Consider the following 10,824-nt stretch of genomic DNA (forward strand, 5'->3'; position numbering starts at 1 on the left):
TGATCTCTTTTGCTAACTCCTGTCAGTACTCTCGCAGCAGCGTTTTGGATCAACTGTAGATGTTTGAGAGAGCTATTTGGACAACCCGATAATAAGGAATTGCAATAGTCAAGCCTGGAAGTAACAAAAGCATGAACTAATTTTTCTGCATCACTCTGAGACAGAATGTTCCTGATTTTTACAATATTACGCAGGTGAAAAAAGGAAGTCCTACAGACTTGCTTTATGTGCGAGTTAAAGGACATGTCCTGGTCAAAAATAACTCCAAGATTCCTCACAGTAGTACTGGAGGCCAATGTGATGCCATCCAGAGTAACTATTTGCTTTGAAAGCGAGTTTCTAAGATGTTTGGGGCCAAATACAATGACTTCAGTTTTGTCTGAATTTAGCAGTAGGAAGTTAAAAGTCATCCAGTTTTTAATGTCCTTAAGACAATCTTGCAGTCTAGCTAACTGATCAGTTTCATCTGGCTTCATAGACAAATACAATTGTGTGTCATCTGCATAACAATGGAAGTTAATACAGTGCTTCCTAATAATATTGCCTAAAGGAAGCATGTATAATGTGAAAAGTATAGGTCCTAAGACAGAACCCTGAGAAACTCCATGATTAACTTTAGAGTTAATTAAACTTTAGAGTTAAAAAACATTATATGAATAATGTATGACAACATACACGTTTGGACAGATGATGGCGGAACGGAGTCATGGGCTAAATTGAGCTGAATCTATCTGGGGCTCAGTGCCACTACATCAATCTTCAATGTATATATATATATATATATATATATATATATATTTTACAATTCTAGATCTTAATAATTCAGTGACTAAAGTATGTTTCACTTGTACCACTAGGTCAAAAAACTGAAATCAAACTGCAGCCGTGGAGTTGGTAAAATGTAGCCGTTGTAGTATGTTATCTTTGGGTATGATGTGCTAAGAGTAGTAGTGTTAAAAAATTTGTGAAATATATAATGATAAACATTCTAGTAATCGCTGATGTTTTGATGGTATTTTGTGTGTGAAGAAATGAGGGGGGAAAAGGTCATTAAGCAATGAGGATGTCTGGAAAGTAAAATATGTATTTTTGGTGTGAAGACAAATCATATAATATATCATGCTATTAAATATGGAGAACTCAAAATATAATGATGTCTACTTAAGGTAATATAACTTGCATAAGGAACATAGCAATACATAATGGTGTAAAATGCATGAAGACCATCATATAAAAAAAATAAGGGTAAGCATGAAGTGAGGCCAGGGCATGTCTGAACATGTTCTCTTGTAAAGCACGACCTAATGGTGTAATGTGAAGACCTGATGCAATGATCTGATCAGTAGATTTACAAAAGTATGATGGTGTCAGAATTATCTATCCGATAATGTGCCCCAGAGGAATGGAGAAAGTGCCAACTCTGACAGTATACAAAGAGATGAATAGTTCTTCTAGATCAATACTTCTGGTGATGCTAGACTTTGCTATGAACTGCTCTTGGGTTTTTTTGTCCACAATAAACTATGCTGCCCTTGAATGCTGACTTACGGGATTTTTGAGGATCTTTAAAGAAGCTTTTGGACATTTGATCATGGCCAAGTCTGAGACTCTGGCCCCTGATTTGGGACTTTGTTTCCATATCATCAATTGTGAATATTTGGTGTTTCACTGGGTCTTCTTTCATACCGTCAACATGTTTCTCCAAAAGCCACTTTGCAAAGCAACCCCCTCTGTTACCAGCCAGATGATGAAGACGGCATGAATCGATGCCACCGATGTCAGGTCATGAACTGACATGGAGACCTCATTTTGTGCCTTAACTGAATGTTAATCAGACAGAAACAGGCCTGGTTCCAGAACAAGATCACTTAGGGTGCATCAGAAATTAGTGGAGGTGCATGTGTGTGGACATCTAAAAGTGATCGTCATCCACAGAAAACTGATTACCGCTCAATTTATATAGGCTGACCTCTGCTTTTATCTGGATCAAACAGCCATTATGTGCAAATACACATAACTTTATGCCCATTTGTAGGAAAAGCAAAGTTATGTCTGTGTGAAATGCAATATCTGCGTTGCCATTTATCTTGAAATTTCTGTCATAGCAAAACAGCAATATTCATGAAATATAAAATGTTCGTCTTCCCCTACTGTATAGAGCAATGTATTTATTTTGACAAACCTGCAAAGGCCCTTCTTTATTCTGATTGTCTGGCACTTGTTGAAGTCGCAGGCTAAGAGGTCAAGCAGCAGGTAGTCTCTTTTAGCCAGTGCTGACACAGCCATGTGAAGAATGGTCTGGCCACATCTTATCATTATCAAAATATCATACCAAGAAACACTCCAGTGATGATCCTACTGCAAATGTTCCATCAAAGCAATTCCCCATCATTAAAAGGGATAATTCACCAAAAGAACCAAGCATTCATACCATGATCCAAGTCTTCAAGAGAACTGATCATTATCAGCATGTAGGTTGCTGCTTGTAGAATGTTGCTGTTCTTGTTCCCCGTTGTGAAGGGGACTTTGAAAATGGGAGCATGCAGATAGCAGAAGGGGAGGAGAAAGCCAGATGAAGTCTACATCTGGTGAGTCAGACGAGGAGGCAGGAGTGAGCTAGTGGTTGGTGATACTCACATTTATACCATATGGTAGACTCTGTTTGGATTCTTTATAAAGACTTTGCTGCTGGTAATGTTCTCGTTTGCAGCTGTGGAGTCTGTGTTGCTGCCTGTTTTTGAAGATCTATGCAGAAATATCTGGATAAGAAGCAAATATTAGAAGCTGCAGATACTGACATGACGTAGCAAACCCATGCAGCTTATATCAACATTTTACACCATTTTGCTGAATAATTGGACTAACCATGCAATGAACTTAACAAGAGTATGTGTCACTCAAAGTTAAACAGGGATTCATTCAAATTTAAGCCACAAAATATTAAACTAAGGGTGCAACACATCCTTTTGCACCACTCACGAAAACAGTGTGATATCTTGACTGAACAACATAGGCACCAATTTCTACTAAATGCTATTTAGCAAGAAGAAGGCCTGTTTGAGTTAAGCTAGCTGACTGTCACATTAAGGTAGCTGTCAAGTTGTGGTTTGAGCAGAAAATCAGAGCAACTTAAATTACACCATGGCTAGGTAATGCTAATCTGAGCACATCTTAGCTATGTAGCATCATTATTGTCCCATCCATTGTCCATACATCATTTAATCCTCATTAGGGTCATGGGGGGCTGGAGTCTATCCCAGCTGACTTAAGGTGAAGGCAGGGGACACCTGGACAGGAAACAGCCTACCATAGGGCTACACACAGAGACAATCAATCACACTCACATTCACACCTATGGACAGTAGTATCTGATCTGAGACATGTATTACTTAATAAGTTAGTAGAATGGAATCTGTTTTGTCTATTGTAACATCTGACCAGTAACTTGTGGGAAAACATACATTTCCTCTTTCCCTATGTAAGCAGGTGGTCTCTGATCTGAGATGTGTGTTTCTGTTTTGGTTTGGGAATGTTTATGTTAAAGTGGCTTCTGTGAATGGGAGATTGTAAAGTGAAGTGGGGCCTGTCATTGAAGGGAAGCCATATGTTATGTTAGGTTTCCAAACATGAACCTATATCAGTGAGTGCCTTCTGTTATCCTTGAAGAGAAACTCTGCGCTATGCTGACTTAGGGGCACATCCTGTTTTCGCCACAGTCGTCAGATGTTGAGATCATATCCTTCACCAGAAGGGTATAAAATGACCACTAGCCCATCATTCTGATAGATATTTGTATTGGCTGTGAACCTCCACAGGCAAACCATGGGGCTTGTTCAGATGCTGTCTTCTTTTTATAATAAAATTATATTATATTAAAGCAACAGTGTCACCGGACATGTTATTCAACATCAGCACATCTAAGAGAAACCACAACAGGACAATTTAGAGTTACCAATTAACTTCAGCAGGTTATTAGACTGTGGAAAGAAACATCCAAACTCAATGCATAAAGATCCCAGGAAGGCTGGGACGCGAACCAGGGATCTTCTAGTGCTAACCACCAAGCCACTGTGCAGCCCCTTCATTATTGTTTTTTATTAATTAATACCCTTTTAATGTAGTTATTACGATGACTGGGCAATGCATGTATCAGTTCATTCATATGAATATTGCACCTGTATTTAGTGGAAGTCTAACATCAACATCCCTATGTTTGATACTGATGCACAGAAGACAGAAATGTTTTATTGCCATTAGCTGGCTCATTGTTAGTGCACAGTTTGTCTTCAGCCTGTCAAATGATATCAGTGGAAGGCCTCCTCTTGAGCTCCTGTAAAATCTGTCTGATTGAAATGTAGGTATTTGTATGTAGAAATATAAATTCCACTTTACACCTTCGTCTTCTTCTTATCTCAGGTAGTGCAGATAGGTGGTGCCACACAGATAGAGCTGACAAAGCTGTATATCCACTTGATGGAAATATCGTATCAGTTCCATCACTTTTTCAGACTAATGGAAACATATTGGTGTAAAATAAACAGGGAATACTGACAGGACTTGACTTGTCCTTTATTTTTGGTTTAGAATAAATTAATTCCATAGCACCTAGGCTATATTTTGCCTTGTGATATTTTCTGTTTGACATGTTAAAGGACAAACCAAAACAGCACTGACTAAATCCCTCACCAGAACACATGCGATCCAATCATACCTTATCAACAGAAAGGGTTCAGTCAGTGTGACTCTTACTTCCAAGCCCATGGAGCACATCCTCAATAAAATGCATTTGCCGAGTTACAGGCTTTTTTTTTTTTTTTTTCTTAAAAAGGCCCTGCTCATGTCTGGCACATCCACTGCGTAGAATGCTAATTGAGCTATTAGTTTCTAATAACCTTGGCAGCTCTGTCCTGCTCTTTATTGCATTTGGTGGGCCTTACCCTCCAGCCAATGCAAGATAGCACTATGTTTAATGTCAAATATGGCAGTGGTTAGTCCTCATATAGCTCACTTCTGTTGTGGAATAAGTGAGAGATACTGCTGAAAATACAGGCACATATTAAAGCTGTACAGCCAGACCACCACAGTGTCAGCTTACTTCCTCAGTGCGCTGATGTCATAGCACTCGTAGCTGTACACTAATAAGAGCAATACCATTCCTTTTATTTCCCGGTCTTCTACATGGATCATCAACTGGTGAAGATGCTGACTTTGTAACTGTAGATTTTCTTTTACCATCATATTATACATATAACCATCAAGTTTACATTTAGAAACTCATCTTGGATGGTTCTTATTTTAGATAAATCAGCTTGAAACATTAACCCTTAAATGCCAATGTCTAGCACTATCAAGCTTAGAATTTCTAGCATGACCCTGTGGTGGCTGTGTTTGTATTGTGTGAACCATAGTATTGGACAGCACAACACCACTTGGTACCACTGGACAAAAGTGAAGGTGACGTATAGCAGCAATTTCAGATGCCATCTTGCAGTCATGCATAGTATTGATTGAGGGAATAAAACGTCCCTTACACAAGTGAAATAATTGCAGCAAAGAAATTAGTTTTCCTTAAAATGTCATCACAAATTTGCCAGTTACGGCCACTAGTGGCGTACCTTCAGTAACATTCTGGCGACAATAAGAAGTTTAGTACCACTGGGAAACATGCTTAATGGTGGCTGGCCACAGCAGTTTGCTAACAGAGCAAAACTTCTAGTAACAAGTTTGCTAATAGTAGCTGTCATCAGTTTGTTGGCCATAGATAGTATTTCTGACAATAGTGGTTTATGGCTGATAGTTGTAGTTTTCCTTTGGCAGTGCTGCTCCACATAGTGGAAAACTGATGGCAGGCTTTCAACAGGTTTGATGGAATGTTTTATTGAAGTATCTCATGCTTGATTATTGACACTATAACAGCGGTGCTGGGGTGTGCACTGTTGCTTCATAACATGAGGTTCAGACCTGCTGGTTGACTGCTCTCTTTGTGTCTGTGTGGGTTTTTCTCTGGCTGCTCTGGCTTCCTCCCACAGTCCAAAGACATGCATGACAGTTTAAGTGGCGATTCTCAATGGCCATAGTTGTAAATTTAAGCATGAATGGTTGTCACCCAGTGGTAGATGGGATAGACTCTACCCCTGTGAAGGATAAAGCAGGTATAGGTAATGGACTATATCATTTGTTTTGCACAAAGTCAACCAGAAGACCCCTGCAAGATTACCACAGACTCAATTTGTACATAGAAAAAGGATTTTGCAAATCGCTGCTTTCCTGTCCCAAATGTAAAAATTATACATTCAAAGTAAATACAACCCAGCCACTGCAGTCTTGACAGCCTTTCTGTCACAGACTAGGCGTGTAGAACCCAAGCAGCAGGCAACAGACAGGCAGGTGAATTAATAATGATTTAATATAATACAAAATAAACAGGAAGCACTCAAAGAGGGAGGCACAGGGGAATACCAGAACGGGGAAAACTAAACTGAACTAAGGGTGGACCAGACAGCCGACGTGAAAACTGAAATAAAACTGAACTAACAGGGGAGAGGTGACTCACGACTGTCCGGGGGATCAGGAGACGAGGTGGGGGGCAGAACTGAGGGAGCCGGTAGTGGGGATATGGCAAAGACCGGGGAGCAGACAGATCAGGAGCAGGCGGAGGGAGGTGCAGAGCGGAGCAGGGGGTGACGATCAGGTGAGGTATTCCATAAAATCCAGGAAGCAGTGTGCTCACGGCGGAGGGCGGAGTGCAATGATCCAGCAACGGAGCTGCGTAGAGAGCCAGGCTTTATCTGCCGCTGATTGCAGATCGTGCTCAGCTGCGCTCTTCCACAACCGCTTCTGATGAGGCAGCGAGCAGAGCAGGAGAGGGAGGGGCTATGACACTTTAATTATATTGGACTCTCATTGCCATGGTAGTTCTTTATCTAGGTTGTCATGTATCAACTACATATTCCCCATAGTGGTTGGTTGGTTATGTTCTTGGTTTAGTATTAAAGATGAGGTGGGAGGAGGTGTTTTAATACCACGTCTCCATCTCCCAGTCACTGTTGCACAGACTCCATTGTATTGTCTATGGCCTAAGCCCAGACACAGTGACAGAGAAGTGTTTTGGGCTTATTGTCACAGTAACATGATGACACATCAGGCTGATGGTTTACAAATGTCAATATTGTAGGCTTTTGATAACAACAATTCTGCAAAACAAACAAACAAAACATGTACCTGAGGCTCTTGATGATGAGGAATTAGATTTTGTGCCATTTCTAAAGGTGTTTCATTCATTCTAAGGCTAAACTGAAGCATAAGAATGACAATAGCCCCGTCCAAATATGTCCAATTAATACCCAAGGAGAAGTTAAGACTAACAAGGGAATCTCAGAGTTACATCAACTGCCTTGAATCTGGAAACATGTTTTGGGAAGCTCTCTTGTTAGTAAAATATAGGGCTTTTTCCAGGACATCTGTCAAACTTAGAAATTGAGAAGACCTTAAAAACTCACACAAAACCAAGACAGTCTGGCTGCAGACCTCCACTCTCAGGACCCTTCCTTGCAGACCTGCACTGTGAGGTCTCCTCCACTCTCAGGACCGGAAGTTTATTCGAAGCCTTTCAAAATACAAGCGAGTATACCGGAAGCACGTATTTATCGTTTCCCATGTGAATATACTATATGTATATAATGTAAATATGATTTAAAAGCGAGTATACCAGAAGCCTACATGTTTTCTAGTTTTCCGTGGGCATTATTTTATGGCATTATTTTATGTCTAAATATGTAAATATTATTTATGTGTATTCATGTTCGATTAAGATTTAAAAAATACTATGTTTCCAGTTAAACTGGATAAAATGCAAGAAAATCAAAAACGGCACGACCAATGACAGTTTTTCTGCTGATAGTTAATGCAAACTAGAAGTACAGCTATTGTTATGACCCCCTTAAAACATTATTTCTCATTACTGCATTATTTTACGCCACAGTATTTTGATTTAATTGGCTAAAAGGACAGCTGTTAGTTTAGTTTGCACCACATATTCGTTTTGAAACAATACATCTGTGTGAATGCACCCTAATGTGTGATGGTATAATGCTTCTACACTCCAACCTATTGCTGACTGTTCTTTGTTACCATACTATTATTTATTATTGAAAATGTAGCCTCCTGCACTGTTGGACCCATTTACACATTGATTTACTCCATTCTTTTATATAGGTATATAGTATGTGTTTACAATTATTCATCTTCTTCTCATCATAATTAATTTAATAATTACTTAATATTGTTTGTGCTATGTTCTTACCTTGTGCTGTCAGACCACATGGATTTGCCAATGGAGGATGTAAGGGTTGATAAATTTTTTGATTAAGTTTTGTGTATTCAATTCACTGAATTACTGAATACCGAGTTACATGACCCAGAGAGCCAATAACCTCTGTTATAGGAGAAAATAGTAGACACAAAACAAACTTTCAAACATTTTATTTGTCCTTGAATTCACAGTATGCCATGTAGCGTCTATCCATAACCTCTTCACAGAAGACGTTTATGTCCTTTGATTTTCCACTGTGTTTTCTCTGGATATGTTTGACCATGTTTTTTTGTAGATTGTCTGGTTGCAATGAGGGCATTTATCCTTTTTCAGGGATAATCTTGAACGTCTTTTTTCTGTGGCAGCAGGTAAAACCAAGGAGGGCACTGCAGCTGTATCTTGCAAATCTTGAGAGGTTGAGACTGTGGCTTGCAGGAGCGTGGACAGAGGTGTGGCAGTTGAGGTTTGTTGCTCTGCTGAAGGTGAACTGTAAGAGGAGAGATCCGGCATCAAGACCGAGGTGGACTCTGCAGCTGTATTTTTGTGGGCGGGAGGAGAGGTCTTTTCTGGAGAGGCAGCAGTCATGGCACGCTGGAAAACCTCGAAGTGTTTGGTCATGTCTGTACTTCTCAAAACAGTTTTTCTGCACACAGGACAATGGTAGTGTCCCTGATCCCTGCAGTTCAGTCCACATCTGCATATAATTTTATCTAGAATAAAATTGTGCAAAAAAACCCCATCTTAGTTAAGGACCAATGTACAAGTACACTCTATAAGTACTGTTTATACTCTCTTTTTGGGTGCGGGTGTACACTCACACCCCATTTCAGCAACATTCTAAAGTTTTCAACTTTTCACTTAACTTTTCATTTTCTGCTAATCATTTGGCTCACATAACTCACGTAAAATTTGACTTGCAGAGCAGAGAATCTGATTCTTAACTTTTTCTTTTATGAAAATGACTCTCTATAACCGTTTAGGGTAGATCATTCCCCTTTTACCAGCCAAACCAAAACCTTCAGTAGCATTGTCTCATGCTTAAGAATACAAACACACAGACAAGTACATTATGCTTACCTTTAAATAAAATGCCACCTTTTTTGTGTGCCTCCAAGTGGCTCTGCAGCTTGGACAGTTTGGCAGGTTTAAACTTTAGGCACAGCGGACAGTGGAATTGTTTGCAGCATGACTTGCAGCGTTCAATTTTGGGCGTGCTGCCGGCTGTTAGGACTGAAATATGCATCTGCAGGAGAAAAATTATGTCGTAATAAGTCAAACAAAATTATACAAAAATATATATGGTGACTCAGTTGTTTTGGTCTTCTAGCAGGACAATGGCACATTTTAGTGAGCACTATCGCGTGCACAAGACTACTTCAACAAGTTATTATACAGTGGAAACCAGTTAACATTGTAGTGATCATGGATAACGTTATTTATCAACCGCTCATATGGATCAAAATGCCCGGGACAAAATAATTTTTGTGCAAATGCTGTTTGCAAACGACAGTGAAAGCCTTCTAATGTCAAGCTAATCCCATATATATCTAAATAATACAGACTGCAGCGCTCGATTTAAGGCCGAGAGGTCCGGTCACCCAAATGACATTTTTTGGGCCACCAACATACAACAATTTAGACATTTTTAGGAGCCAAAATCAACTTTTAGTGGCCAAAAAATTAATCCGCTGGGCAAAGTGTGCCTTAACACCCCCCACGGCCGTGAAAAGTCACCCACGAATGAGCAGCGCATTGTCCAGAGCTCCTAGCGGGCGACTGGGACGTTGACAGCCGGAACAGGTGCGGTTTGTCCCGGGCAGATGAGCGGCGAGGAGCGGCAGGTGTTAGCCGAGCAGCTAGCGGGGGATAGCTAGCCAGCTGGGGAGTCTGAGCAGTCTGTGACTGGGGAGAGCAGCCGGCGGACCCGCCGAGTTAAAAATGACAGCTCCGGTGGCTTGGTGCTTTCCGTTCGCGGTGCTCAGGCTCAGTTGGTGCTGTCCTCCGGATGCCACCACATTCTGGGCTGGTTCTGGATCCGACGGAGTCCGCGAGATGTTAACGACTTTAACATCAGCGACAATAAAGTGTTCAAATTTGAAATTAAATCGGTGGAAATCCGCGGAAAATTGCCATCCCTGAAACTTGGATTTGGAGGTCAGTAGCCCAAATCACAATATTTGGGCCCCTAACCAGCGTGTTTTTTTGTCATTTTTGGTCGCCAAAATCGGTTTTTAGTCGCAACTGGCGACCTGGCGACCGTCTAAATCGAGCGCTGGAGTGCCTTTAGAGGCTAATCAACCGAGTGAATCAACCTGGTTAGCGCTAGCCACCGTTAGCCTAACTACGATAACAACGCTACAGACTACCGTAAAGTCCAAAACTCGATTCTTTCAAATTAATATAACTTAACAGAGCGATGTATAGTGTGCAACGTAATCTAGTGAATAAAGGCTGTTTCTGTTTCTTCGTATAACAAAAAGTTGTCACTTGACTTTTACTCACTTTATTGTCTC

This window comes from Acanthochromis polyacanthus, chromosome 1 (assembly GCF_021347895.1).
Source record: "Acanthochromis polyacanthus isolate Apoly-LR-REF ecotype Palm Island chromosome 1, KAUST_Apoly_ChrSc, whole genome shotgun sequence".
In the NCBI taxonomy this organism is placed as follows: domain Eukaryota; kingdom Metazoa; phylum Chordata; class Actinopteri; family Pomacentridae; genus Acanthochromis; species Acanthochromis polyacanthus.